The 14477-nt window shown below is 48.9% G+C and overlaps 1 pseudogene; it reads left to right on the top strand.

The window, feature by feature from the left end:
- LOC117820290 overlaps positions 1–14477 on the top strand; it is a 186938-nt pseudogene that overhangs the window by 33473 nt on the left and 138988 nt on the right.

Here is a 14477-nt window from a genome sequence, read left to right as displayed (position 1 = left end):
GTGCTGTAAGATAATTTCTCTGAGTCGGTCTAATCTCTGGATGTGATTATCTGTACTAAAGGAATCATTGATGTGTCAGCTTCTGAATCTCCCTGAGGTCTTAATGTTCTTGTGAACTCTGTTGGTTACTCCAGATTCAGAGAGCGACAGAAACCTCCTCCCAGATGGAAACTGGTCCAGCCCTGTCACCAGTTCCACAATTTACAGTTTCTAAAGTTTCTGTCCCAAAACGCGAGTCTAGCTCCGAGGTAAGAGAGCAACATCAGGGCAGTGTCCGAAAATAACCTGCGTGGAAAATTAACAAGATGAACATGAAGGAAACTGAGACACGAGAGATTAACACTTAATGTTGGGATCAAACCTGCCAACCTTAATTGGGTTTCTACCTTTAAAGGGTTTCTAACTTTACAGGGTTTCTACCTTTACAGGGTTCCTACTGTTTTTCCAGAGTTTCTCCTGCGGCCCAATAACCTCATTATAAAAACCTGTTAGTTGAACTGATACGTACATAGAGTTTGTATTTTAGTCGGCACATACATGAGTTACCAGATGGTCTACGAATGAAGACACATTCATAACACAACTACATTAGACTCTCTCTCCCTGAGATCTGTCAGCCCACAGCGTGACTCAAACGTCGCTGCACTAAGCTGGAATGTTATTGACTTATTTGATAAAGGTGACCTGGTTTTAGACCCTAATGTTGGCAGGTATGATAACGACTGAGTCGAGATCCCACTCTTTAACTGACCCTTCACTAAACCCTCCTTTAGATAACCCGACTACTGATGAGTCCTCACAGTGGACCGTCTTTAGCGTTTAGCCATAGCACTTTCACGGGCAGATCGTACCGCCTAAAGATATACACACAGCTAGCTTATGTTAGCTTCTCAGGTGGTTAAAAGCTCCATCCCTGGATAAATTTTAAACGTTTTCCTAATTGATTTATTTTAAGCACTTTGAAAGGCTTCTTACTTACAATTGATGGCTAAAGCTAAAGCTAATGCTAGTTAGCATCTAGCAGATTTTGTCTTCTATTTCAGGACAGAAGTCCTGTGAGCAGGTTACGGCTGTTAGCAGATATTTACCTGAGCTGTTTGGTAAATTCAGAGCTTCAGATTTAGTTCAGGCATAGACCGGACGGCTAACATCACAGGCATTTAGCACATAGTGACGTTACAGTCCTGAACCTCACCTGACCCACTGAAACTGATAAAGGTAATGCTTGTTGTTTGGAAGCTTTGCTAGGTTACTGCTGTTACAGGTGAGCTAGTTAGAGGGACAGGCTAATGTTAGCAGCGCCTGTTAGCTCATGATGTCTCGTAGGGTGGAGGTGTTTGGTGAAGGGTTTCTGGTGTTCACTGCTTGTCTAGGCTTAATCTTAAAGAAGTGAAAAGTTTCCTCTAAGGTAGCTAAACCGACCCTCCTGTAACCCTGGTTTACTCCTCTCCCCTAATCAATGAGGACCACGCAGAGCCCACCTATTAATCCAGCTTTACCAAGAACCCTCTTTACCTCCCCCTGTGGCAGCGTTAATCCCACTAATGTGCGGTAGCCCCCCCCCCCCCCGCTGTGGTGAAGCTGTTCTTCTCTGTTGATGACGCTGTGGCTGTTCCTCCTCTGTGGGTTGGTCAGGTTTCCATCGCTGGCTCGGCCATTGCCACTCTGCACAAAGAGTTATCCACATCCTCTGCCGCCACTAGAAAGATCATCAAGCCCGTCAAGTCTCCCATCCCCCCTCGTGGATTCGGGGAGACCAGAGAGACCCTGGAGTCCGTCCCCTCACCGTTTAAAGACCTGACTGAGAAATATCAGAGTCAGTTCGGTGCTGAGTTACAGACAGGGCTGGTGTACTCTGGGGGTGTGGTGTATGAGGACTGGGGAGCTCAGGTTTGTAATCTAGCTTGGTGGACTGGATCTGAACAGGACAAGAAAACCTGATGAGTCTGTCTTTGATCTGGACTCAGTGATGAGTCAATGTTTGGATCTTTGGATCAGCTAAAGATCTTCTGATAGGACAACACAACCTCAAACAGCTGTGTTCTCCTGACCATGATGTCTGTAGAGTCTGATCCTCCTGACCACAGTAAAGTCCTGAACCTCAGTGCCTCACCAGGCTGAAGGACTCCTGATTTAAACATGTCGGACTGTGGATGTGATGAACGCTTCAGACGCCTCTCTGACATTCAGTTTAGTTTGAGTCAGGTTTTCTTTCTTTCTGTTTCAGTCCAGCGTTCATCTGTAATCACACTCTAACATGCTTGTCCACGACACTGACCACCTCACCTCCATCTCATCAGCCCTCCAGCCTTCCCTCCATCTCTGTTCTGTGTCATCACCTCTTCCTGTCCTGAGTGTTGCTTTAATGTCTCCATGTCATTGATTTATAAGTCGTCCTCTTCTTGTTGAAGTTCAGCGTGATGATAAACGTGTCGTTCTGTGACAGGTGATGGAGGCAGCAGCCGTACCTTCTGCAGGTGGAGGCGCAGTCCCCCCTGCTCTGGTGTCTGTAAGTGTTTCCCAACACCACCATCACGTCCCCGTCCCTTAAGATGTGACTCTGTCTAAAGGCTTTTCTCTCTCCAGGGCTTGAAGAACACAAACGTGACGGAGGGCGAGTCGGTGACCCTGGAGTGCCAGATCAGCGGTCACCCCGCGCCTGTCATCATGTGGTTCAGAGAGGACTACAAGATCGAGAGCTCCATTGATTTTCAAGTAACTTATAAGAGTGGAGTCGCTCGCCTGGTGATCCGCGAGGCATTTGCCGAAGACAGCGGACGCTTCACCTGCACCGCCACAAACGAGGCTGGAACCATCAGCACGTCCTGCTACCTGCTCGTCCAGGGTCAGTACCAACACACACACTTCTTTAACCCTGTGTGGTTCCTCTGTTTGTTCCTGTTACATCATGCTCTTTGCTCAAGTATATTTCACCAAACTCCATCACATCATAAAGTTTGTGTTTTTCCTTCAGTGTCTGAGGAAATCGAGAGCAGGGAGGAGGTTGCTGTCACTGAACACGTTGAAACTATGAAACAGTAAGTTAATCAGACGTCTTTAAAGTTTGTCTGAGAAACCAGAAATAGAGTTTTACCAACATCATGTAACTGCTCAGTGTGCATCAGAATATAACTCTAGGAAGGATTCCTCAGGGTCTCTCTTTTGAAGGTAGCGAGCATTGTTGTGTGGCGAGCTGTTCTAAAACAAGGATTACATTTTCAGAGTAACCGAAGAAACCAAAGAGGAGGTGAGCGAGTCAGACGCTGCTGCTGCTGCTCCCTTCTTCATAACGAAGCCCACCGTTCAGAAGCTGGTGGAGGGAGGAACTGTCGTGTTTGACTGCCAGATCGGAGGAAGTCCCAAACCACACATCATCTGGAAGAAGAGGGGAGTACCTCTCACCACGGGATACAGGTAAGAGACTTTTTACGATCAGCTGGTCGGACACTGCAGCAGGTGAGAGACATGTCTAAGTCACCTTCTCCCATGACCGTTCCTCAGATACAAAGTGGCCTACAAGAAAGACAGCGGAGCATGCAGGCTGGAGATCTCCATGACCTTCGCTGATGATGCCGGAGAATACTCTGTTTTTGCCAAGAACCAGCTGGGAGAGATCTCAGCCTCCGCCAGTCTGCTGGAGGAAGGTACGCTATCACCTGCATGAACGAGACTCACCATGCTGCAGAGAGAGGGCTTGAATTGAAGTTCTGTCCACAAGGATCAGGACTTTGTGGAACTGTATGCTGGTGTCAGTGAATGTGTGGTTTGTTTTCACAGAGGAATATGATGCCTACATGAAGACACAGGAAGCTACCTTTAAGACTGAAGTGACAGCAGTGGTGCAGGAGACCCAAGTGGGAGATGTTCCTCCTGTTGTTGTTACAACTATGGAGCAGATGACCACCACCATTATATCCGGACAGGTAGGAGCATCAGGAACTGTGGTTGGAGGATGTTAGTGTATCAGGAGTTCCTCAGACTTGTTTTATGGACAGCTGAACCAGCGTAGAACCTTCAGGGGAAACTTCCCTCCCATGTTTAACATCTCATCTTAATTGCAGGAATTCCATCTCTCAGCTATTGAGCTGAGGATCATCCAGGAGATTGAACTGCGTATTATGCAGATTACCTACACTGAGATTGTGACTGAGGATGGAGAAACAGTAAAGACCGCTACTACTGCCGAGGCCCAGCAGCCGGCCTTCAATACGCCCGTTAAAAACTACAGAATCGTGGAAGGCATGGGCGTCACTTTCCACTGCAAGATGGCTGGAGTACCCCTCCCCAAGGTAAAGGACTTTGAAAACAAGGTTTCCATCATTTCATTTCTCATGCAGCTGAAGCGACACTGACATTCTGTCTTCTGGCAGATTGCATGGTTCAAAGACGGCCAGCGAATCAGGGCTGGCGACCGTTACCAGATGGAGGTCCTTCAGGACGGACGGGCCAGCCTTCGTCTGCCTGTTGTCCGCCCAGAAGATGAGGGCGTGTACACCGCCTTCGCCACAAACATGACAGGAAACACTGTGAGCTCTGGAAAGCTCTACATCGAGCCATCTGGAGCTGGAGCTCCTCCAAGATACACACCTCAGCCAGCAATGCAGAGGATCAGGTAATGTCTCCTGAGAGTACTGAGAGGCACAGTTGATATGCAGATCTGAGAACACCAAGGTAATTAACACTCCCCTTCATCCTCAGGTCTACTTCTCCTCGTTCTATGAGCCGCTCTCCTGGACGTTCTCCCAGCCGTTCCCCTGGACGTTCTCCTGCCAGAAGGCTGGATGAGACAGACGAAGCTCAGCTGGAGAGACTGTACAAGCCTGTGTTTGTAATGAAGCCTTCTTCCTGTAAATGCTCTGAGGGGCAGACTGCCAGGTTCGACCTCAAGGTCGTTGGCAGACCGATGCCTGACACATACTGGTTCCACAACGGTGAGTGAAGAACAGACAAAACCTCAGAAAGTGTTAATCCATGAGTTTGTTGGCCTCACAATAATCAACATCTTAATTCCTACCAGGACAACAAGTCGTTAGTGACTACACCCACAAGATCGTGGTCAAGGAGGACGGTACTCAGTCCCTGATCATCGTCCCCGCTATGCCTCACGACTCTGGAGAGTGGACAGTTGTCGCTCAGAACAGAGCTGGACGCTCATCTATCTCCGTCACTCTCACTGTTGACGGTAAGACTGCATCTCGCCTCAGACGCTGAATAATCAATATTTGAGTATTTGAAGTGATTCCTCTGAAATGTGATGAATGTCAGGTTTCTTGAGGGTTTGTTGTTTTGTTCTTTTCAGCCAAAGAAACATTGGTTCGTCCACAGTTCACTGATAAGCTGAAGAATATCAGTGTGAAGCAGGGCACTCTGGTCGAACTGGCTGTGAAAGCCATCGGAAACCCCCTGCCTGACATCGTCTGGCTGAAGAACAGTGACATTATCACTCCTCACAAGCACCCGAACATCCGGTACAATTTATTGAATTTAGAAATCATCACTATTAACACACAGCTGTATTATATATTCCACTCTTTATGAAGAGCTCAGTTCTTAAAAACAGAGCCAGTAAAAGATATTCTAATATGACACATTCATGTTCCAGGGTCGAAGGGACAAGGGGAGAGGCCAAATTCCAGATCCCCTCAGCTGCTGGCTCAGACAGCGCCTGGTACACAGCGACAGCCATCAACAGGGCTGGCAGAGACACCACCCGCTGCAGAGTCAATGTTGAGGTAGACTACGTTGAACCTGAACCAGAGAGGAAACTCATTATTCCCAAAGGAACCTATAAGGCCAAGGAGATCGCCCCTCCTGAGGTGGAGCCCCTTCATCTGAGATATGGTCAAGAGCAGTGGGAGGAGGGCGACCTCTACGACAAAGAGAAGCAGCAGAAACCTCAGTTCAAGAAGAAGCTGACCTCTGTCCGCATGAAGCGCTTTGGTCCAGCTCACTTTGAGTGCAGACTGACTCCTATTGGTGACCCCACCATGGTCGTGGAGTGGCTGCACGATGGCAAACCCCTGGCAGCTGCCAACAGGCTGCGCATGGTCAATGAATTTGGTTACTGCAGTCTCGACTATGAAGTTGCTTACGCCAGAGACAGCGGGGTCATCACCTGCAGAGCCACCAACAAGTTTGGAGCCGACCAGAACTCGGCCACTCTTGTTGTCAAGGATGAGAAAGGCCTTGTTGAGGAATCACAGCTCCCTGAAGGCAGGATTGGAGCACACCGAATTGATGAGATGGAGCGCTTGGCTCACGAGGGAGGACCCTACGGAGTCACAGCTGAAGAAGAAACTGAGAAAACTAAACCTGAGATCGTCCTTGTTCCTGAACCAATCAAGGTTATGGAGGGTGACACAGCCCGATTCCGCTGCAGAGTGACCGGTTACCCTTCCCCCAAGGTCAACTGGTACCTAAACGGACAACTCATCCGCAAGAGCAAGAGATACAGACTTCGTTATGATGGTATTTACTACCTTGAGATCACTGAAATCAAATCCTACGACTCAGGAGAGGTGAAGGTGGTCGCTGACAACATTGTAGGCTCAACAGAGCACGTAGTAAAACTGGAGATAGGGCAGAAAGAAGACTTCAGGACACATCTGCGCCGTGCACCAGACAGCAAGGGAGCTGAGGCTGCACAGGAACCTGGAAGAATACCGTTTGAGGTGGTGAAGGCAGAGGCGACCGCAGAGGACTCTCAGCTGAAAGAGGTGGTCAAGCTGAAGAAGGCCCAGAGAATCACCCATGAGAAATCTACTGAGGAGTCCGAGGAGCTGAGGAGCAAGTTCAAGCGCAGGACTGAAGAGGGCTACTACGAGTCCATCACTGCAGTGGAGCTCAAGGCGCGTAAGAGGGATGAGTCCTACGAGGATCTCCTGAAGAAGACAAAGGAGGAACTGCTTCACCGTCAAAAGCAGAAGGAGGCTGAGGAGAAGAAAAAGGAAGAGGAACGCCGCAAAGTCAAAGCTAAACCTCTCAAACCAGAGAGAGTCAAGCTGTCAGCCAGCATGGAGGCTCCGAAGATCCAGGAGCGCATCACCAGCCAGACGGTCTCTCAGGGTGAGGAAGTCAAGTTCAGGGTCAGGGTCGTGGGGAAACCAGAACCTGAGTGCCAGTGGTTCAAGAACGGGGTTCAGCTGGAGAAGTCTGAGCGTATTTCCTGGTACTGGCCTGAGGATCACGTGTGTGAGCTGGTGATCCGGGACGTCCGAGTAGAGGATTCAGCCAGCGTCATGGTTAAAGCCACAAGTAAAGCCGGAGAGACTTCCAGCCATGCTTTCCTGCTGGTGCAAGGTAACGTATTGAACTCTTTGCATTAAACATGTGACTCAGCATTTCACTGTTGAGGTCTTAGTTAAGGTCATGTTGTAATCCTTTTCAGGGAAGCAAATCATCACCTTCACTCAGAAGCTGGAGGAGGTCAACGCCAAAGAGAAGGACACCATGGCTACCTTTGAGTGTGAGACCAATGAGCCATTCGTCAAGGTGAAATGGCTGAAGAACAACATGGAGATCTTCTCTGGAGACAAGTACAGGATGCACTCTGACAGAAAGGTCCACTTCCTGTCTGTGCTGGTGATTGACATGAGGGACGATGCTGAGTTCACCTGCATGGTTATCGACGATGATGTCAGAACAACTGGCAAGCTGACTGTTGAAGGTGGGTGGCGGATGATTAACCCTTATGAACAGATATTTATATATAAAAGCAGAATGTGCACTTGGAGATCTAGAGGAGGACGCCCCCTGGTGTCTGTTTGTAGTCCGGACTCATCCGGTGTGAGCAGGCTTTGGTGCTCTGACAGAAACAGAGAGCAAACTGTAAACCTCAGACAAGCTGTTTCCAGTGACGCTCTGTCGGTCTGTCTTTCTCACAGGAGCCCCACTGGAGATGGTGAAGCAGCTGGAAAGCACTGAGGTGCCTGAGACATACTCCGGAGAGTTTGAGTGCGTCGTGTCTCGTGAGGATGCTGAAGGCAGCTGGTACTTTGGGGAGAAGATGCTGTCTCCCAGCAGTAAATACGTCATGGCCTCCCGCCGTGGCAGACACGCTCTGTCCGTCAAAGATGTGAAGAAGGAGGATCAGGGAAAATACACATTCAAAGTGGGAGAGTTCAAGACAAGTGCCTCCCTCAAGATGAAATGTGAGTACCTGAGACGACTTTAAGTAACCCGGGCTAACATTCACTTCATGAGAATGCTATCTGTTAGGGTGAGACACAAGTATCCTGCAGGGAGCTCCGTCTGTTAACGAGTGAATGATGTAACTTTGACTGTCCTAAAGTAAATTAAACACAAATGACAAATTGCATTATCAAAGACAGCTTGTATGAAGCGTTGCAAGGTTACCAAAGGTCAAACCCCCAGACCGATCTGAGCGTTCAGTACCTAACATGTTCATCCTGCTGTTGCAGTGCGTCCTGTGACCCTGATGCAGCCTCTGACTGACCTGACTGTCTGCGAAGGCGACATTGCTCAGCTGGAGGTCAAGTTCTCCCAGGAGAACGTAGAAGGATCCTGGATGAAGAATGGGCAGCCCATCTCTGCTTCAAACCGCATACACATTGTCATCGACAAACAGGTCCACAAACTGCTGATTGAAGACACCAGCAAGGATGACTTTGGGACGTACTCCTTTGTGGTTCCTGATCACGCAATCTCAACCGCTGCAAAGCTGGTCATCCAGAGTAAGACACCAAACACATGTCTTCCTTCTCTAGACAGATTCATCAAGTAATAAAGTGCTAACTCAAACGGTCTCCTGTTTCAGCTATCGGAGTCTTGATCACGCTGAAGGACACCAGTGCTGTTGAGGGAACCAAAGCGGTTCTGGAGACCAAGATCTCCGCTCAGGACGTCAGCTCTGTGAAATGGTACCACAACGACAAACTGATGGCATCCAGCGAAAGGATCCAGATGGTGGCGAAGGGAGCCAAGCAGCGTCTGGTCTTCAACAGGACCTACGCCTCTGATGAAGGACAGTACAAACTGATGGTGGGCCGAGTTGATACCAGCTGCAGGTTTACTGTTCAGAGTAAGTGATCTGTGGAGAGACTGACCGCCTCACCAGTGATTTGTTTTTTTTTATGTGTTTTTGAGTCTTTAGTGTGTCAGTATATTCAGTTATCTGGCTCTGACTCTCCCTGCAGCTGTCCAGATCATGAAACCATTGAAGGACAAGGAGTGCTCCGAGTCCGAGAACGTCACCTTTGAGGTGGAGGTTTCTCACCCTGGCATCGACGCCTTCTGGACCTTCAAGAGGCAGCCCCTGAAAGCCAGCCCCAAATACAAGATGGAGTCAAAGAACAAGCGCCACACCCTGACTGTGATGAACGCCATGAAGGACGAAGAGGGCGAATACATGTTCGCTGCTGGAGAGAAGATGAGCAGCGCCTCACTCACAGTTTCAGGTGAGACCGGCTCAGATTGAACAGGATGACACAGCGAGCTCTCTTGATACAATGATCCTACTGCTGACCGGACTAATAACACGCTGACTCTCTTCTGCCACCAGGTGGAGCTATCAAGAGGCCCCTGCATGACTTGGTGGTGGCTGACTCTCAGACTTCAGTGCTGGAGTGTGAGGTCGCCAACCCGTCTGCCGAGGGCAAGTGGCTGAAAGACGGAAAGCCCGTCGACTTCAACGAGAACACCATCAGCGAGGTGGACGGCGCCGTCAGACAGCTCGTCATCGTCATCACCAAAGCTACCGACGTTGGAGAGTACACCTACCAGGTCGCCACCTCCATGACCTCAGCCACCCTGAAAGTGGAGGGTAGGTCCAGGTTCAAAGACTCAGTCAGAATGACTGAGGACTCTCATGTACCTTATTATGTGGAGCTGTTTATCTACTGCATGTTCTCACCCCTCAGGGTAAAGGGAGGTCAAACACACTCATCTCAGCATTTGAATATGACCGTGTGTTACTCTTCAGTGTAGGTTGGAGGTATTTTAATCTGAATATGATTTAGCCAACCTGACAAGTCACATAAATATGAGAACATGAACTCTTTGGAGAGCTAGCTCTTATCGTCATAATCGATGAAATAAAAGCATGTGATGTAAGGAGAAGGCAGTCTTTCATTTCAAACAAAGATTCCTTGTCCAGTAAGAATCAGAGTTTTAATTTAATCTGTTATCCTTTGGTTTGATGAAAGATACGTCTGCAAAGCAATGACTACACAAGCCCCCAGATTAAGATTAGTTGATCTCAGGTCCATGCACACAGATTACTAAAGTCTGGATTAACGTCTTTCCACAGCTGTGAAGATCAAGAAGACTCTTAAGAACCTGAACGTGGTCCAGACTCAGGAAGCAGTGTTCAGTCTGGAGCTGACCCACGAGGATGTGAGGGGAGCACAGTGGATCAGGAATGGTGTCGAGATCCAGCCCAGCGACAAATTCGAGATCAGCATCGAAGGCACAGTCCACACCCTGATGATCAAAAACTGCACCACCCAGGATGAGTCCGTGTACTCTTTCAAACTGGGGAAACTGTCGGCCAACGCCAGGCTGAACGTTGAGAGTAAGCAGCAGAAACACAGCATGTCAGACTTTACTGAAGTGAACCGTTACTCATATTTACTCTCCCACAGCAATCAAGATCCTGAAGAAGCCCAAAGACATCACGTCTCTGCTGGGAGCCACCGCCACGTTCGAGGTGGGCATCTCTGAGGACGACATCCCTGTGAAGTGGATGTTCAACAACAAAGAGCTGAAGACCAACGGGCACTACAGGATGCTCTCGGAGAAGAAGATCCACAAACTGATCGTCCAGGATGTGGACACCAGCAAGGAGGGAGAGTACACCTGCATGGTGGGACACCTGCAGTGCAGCGCCCGTCTCCTCGTAGAGTGTAAGTGTCTCCAGAGGGAGGGGGTCTGACTGAGCACCAAGGATGAGACTGAGGGTTCAGGGTGAGACTGAGGGTTCAGGATGAGAGTTCACCTGTGAGGAAATGTAGAGTCCAGATTCAGGAGATGTTAGTGATAATCATGTGTTATTAGTATGAACCAGGACAGGTGACCTTCCTGTGTCTGTATGACTCACCTGAGAACCTGTTTCTGCTCTGGACTCCAGAGTCTGTCGGCTCAGAGTCTGATCCTGTTATAGTTTGTTATATTTCTGTTTGAGAGTCAGACAGGTTATAGCTCTGCCCTGACCCTGCTCACGTGAACGACCCCTTACAGAGCCGTGAATAAAGAACCTTTCTCCTGACTCTGCCCCCTCAGCCCTGCGCGTCATGAAGCCTCTGAAGAGCGTGGAGGTCCCTGAGACTCAGATGGCCACATTCGAGTGTGAAGTCTCACACTTCAGCGTGCCGTCCACCTGGCTGAAGGATGGTGTGGAGATTGAGATGAGCGAGAAGTTCAGGATTGTGGTTCAGGGAAAACTCCACCAGCTGAAGATCATGAACACCAGCAGGGAGGACTCTGCAGAGTACACCTTCGTCTGCGGGAACGATAGAGTCTCCGCTACGCTAACCGTTAGCTGTAAGTTAGTTTTCTACACATGTATGAATAGGTCAAAGATTCAATGTCAGAGTTCAACTTTTCAGATTAAAGGACCCACAAACACTCAGCCAGAGATCCTACTTCCTGTTTTTATATAAAACAATAAATCTGTGTGATATGTTAGAATATAATTAACAACATCAAACAACTTCAGTTCATCTCTTTGATATAAAAATCTGTCCCCGTGTTGAAGGTTGTAGATTAAGTTAATTTGAAGAGGTTCACGTCGTCCCATCAGTTGGACCAGACCTTTACACAGGTGGACTTCATGTTACTGAGACCTGAGACGTGTCTGCTTTATGAGTGAACCTGAAATCTGATCAATCACATGCAGATCTGACTTACATGAACCGGTCTGATCAGGCTGGTGAAAGGATCTGAACACCTTGAGTCGGATTAAGGAGTCTGGATATTTTGAGGCTTCGTTGGGAGTCTCGTGTTTCTCTGTGGATCTTTAGCTCTTTAGCCTCATTAGCTAACCTTGCTCTTTGTGTTCACCAGCCATACTCATCACCACCATGCTGGAGAACATGAACGCTCAGGAGAAAGACACAGTCACCTTCGAGGTGAACGTTAACTACGAGGATATCACCTTCAAGTGGCTGAAGAACGGCGTGGAGATCCGGTCCACCGACAGGTGCCAGGCTCGCTTCAAACAGCTCACTCACACTCTGAGCATCAGGAACGTTCACTTCGGAGACAGCGCAGAGTACACCTTCATGGCCGGCTCTGCAGTCACTACAGCCAAGCTCTACGTTGAAGGTGAGACTACCTTTCCTCTGTGTTCCACTTACTGCACTGCTGTGTGCAGGAAGTGTTGCTTCATCCAACAATAAGAAAAGACTGACACTGACACTAGTTTCCTCAAAGCCTTTTTAGCCAACAAAAAGACCCTTAAGTGACCTCTAGACACCATTACAGACCTCAGAAAACTACTTCCATAACCTCCTCTTTGACCCTTAAACCTCCCACCTGATCCTTGAAACCTAACAGAAGATCACTAGACCCTCTGTGAAACCAGAACCACAAGACCACATGAACCTCCTCACACACTGCTCCCAATGACCACAACACTAAGGGCCCGATCTACTAAAGGTTTGCGTGTATAAAAACACGTGCAAACTTGATAGTGCAAGCAAAGCTGATGTACTAACCAGGTGAACCAAGGATTGCGTCTGCCAAATGAGCAAAATAGCACGCACAATCCATTTAGCGTGTTTGTTGTCATGAATATGCAGAATACATGCAGATTATCAGAACGTGCAAAAGTACTGGGAGGCCGAGATGCAAATGTAATCATTCAGCACCCGCAATGTGATTTATCAAACCTGCAACTGATTGCGGTTGGTGTTTTTGCATCTATATTTAGAACGTTTGAAAGGCAGGTGCAAACTGGCACAGTGTTACGCACAAATGGCTGGGGTCATTGTGGCAAGAAGGAGGCATAGGTGCAATGACAGAGACGGAGAGAGAGAATCTTCCGGGCATGTGACAACATATTTGGACTGTCAGAAATAAAAAATAGTAGAGACATAACCTCTATCCAGCAATGCTAAAGCCCTATGGGTCTGTCCTGTGTTTACCTTTCTGGGCTGAACTAACTGAACCTTACTATCTAACTGTAAGCCACGCCTCCGACCTCACACAGGTCCTTTAGCTCAGCGGCCAGATCAGACTGAAACATGAAGTCTGACTTTAACCCCCGGTGTTTTTACAGCTCGTGTGGTGGAGTTCACCAAACACCTGAAGGACATGAAGATCACAGAGAAGAAGAGAGCGACCTTTGAGTGTGAGGTGTCTGAATCCAACGTCCAGGTGATGTGGATGAAGGATGGTCAGGAGCTGGAGATGTCAGACAGGTACGTGTCTTAGTTCAACAATGGACATAAGAACCAACAGACGTAGAACGCCTCCTCATCCATGCTCCATGTCTCTTATGTTCACTGCAGGTATAAGATGACCTCTGATAAATTTGTGCACCGCCTGATTCTTCCCTCCATCCGTCTGTCTGATGCCGGAGAGTACACCGCCGTGGCCGGGTCCAGCATGTCGAAGGCCCGACTGGGAGTCCAAGGACGGGATGTCAAAATCTCAGAGCCCGCTAGCAGAGACATCACTGTGAGTTTAAATCAATGTTACAGCGTCTGTCAGAGGACTGCTGGTCTGCATCATGTTCACAGGAACCCTGTCCAGGCTGTTGGTTCTCCAGGAGAACGTTCTGTCCTGACGGGTTCCTGCTGTACTCTCCCTGCAGTCCTCCTCATTTAAAACGTGTCTCTGCAGGTTGTGGAGAAACACAGAGCCACCTTCGAGTTTGATGTGAACGAGGACGACGTGGAGGGACACTGGCTGAGGAATGGGGTGGAGATCCAGTTCTCCATGGAGGAGAGGTTCAACTACGCCACCATCAGGAAGCTGCACCGCCTCACCATCTCTGAGACCTTCAGGAGCGACGCCGGAGAGTACACCTTCTTAGCCGGCAAGAACAGGAGCACCATGAACCTCCACGTCAAATGTAAGAGACCTCACCACACGTACCATTACCATGTCCTCTTCTGCGTCTGTGAACGTTCATCCCTCAGAGGAGACGATGACGACCTCTGCTCCTCTCTGCCTGTGTCTCATTCTCATGTGAGATCCTGAATTAAACCTCTCTCTTCTGTTTGCAGTGCCAGAACCTCCTCAAATTGTCCGCCACATGCAGCCCCAGACTGCCACATCAGGTAGATCTGTGCGCTTCACGGTGCAGGTGAGTGGCATCCCACAGCCTCAGGTGTTCTGGTACAAAGACTCCCAGGCTCTGGCCAGTGGCTACAAGTGCAAGTTCCTGCACGATGGAGACGAGCACACTCTGATGCTGCTCGAAGTCTTCCCTGAGGACGCTGCTGTCTACAGCTGTGAGGCCAAGAACGATTACGGCGAGGCGACAAGCTCTGCCCCTCTCACTGTGGAAGGTA

The sequence above is a fragment of the Notolabrus celidotus genome, chromosome 10 (genome assembly GCF_009762535.1).
Source record: "Notolabrus celidotus isolate fNotCel1 chromosome 10, fNotCel1.pri, whole genome shotgun sequence".
In the NCBI taxonomy this organism is placed as follows: Eukaryota; Metazoa; Chordata; class Actinopteri; order Labriformes; family Labridae; genus Notolabrus; species Notolabrus celidotus.
This window is presented reverse-complemented; position numbering and strand designations above follow the sequence as displayed.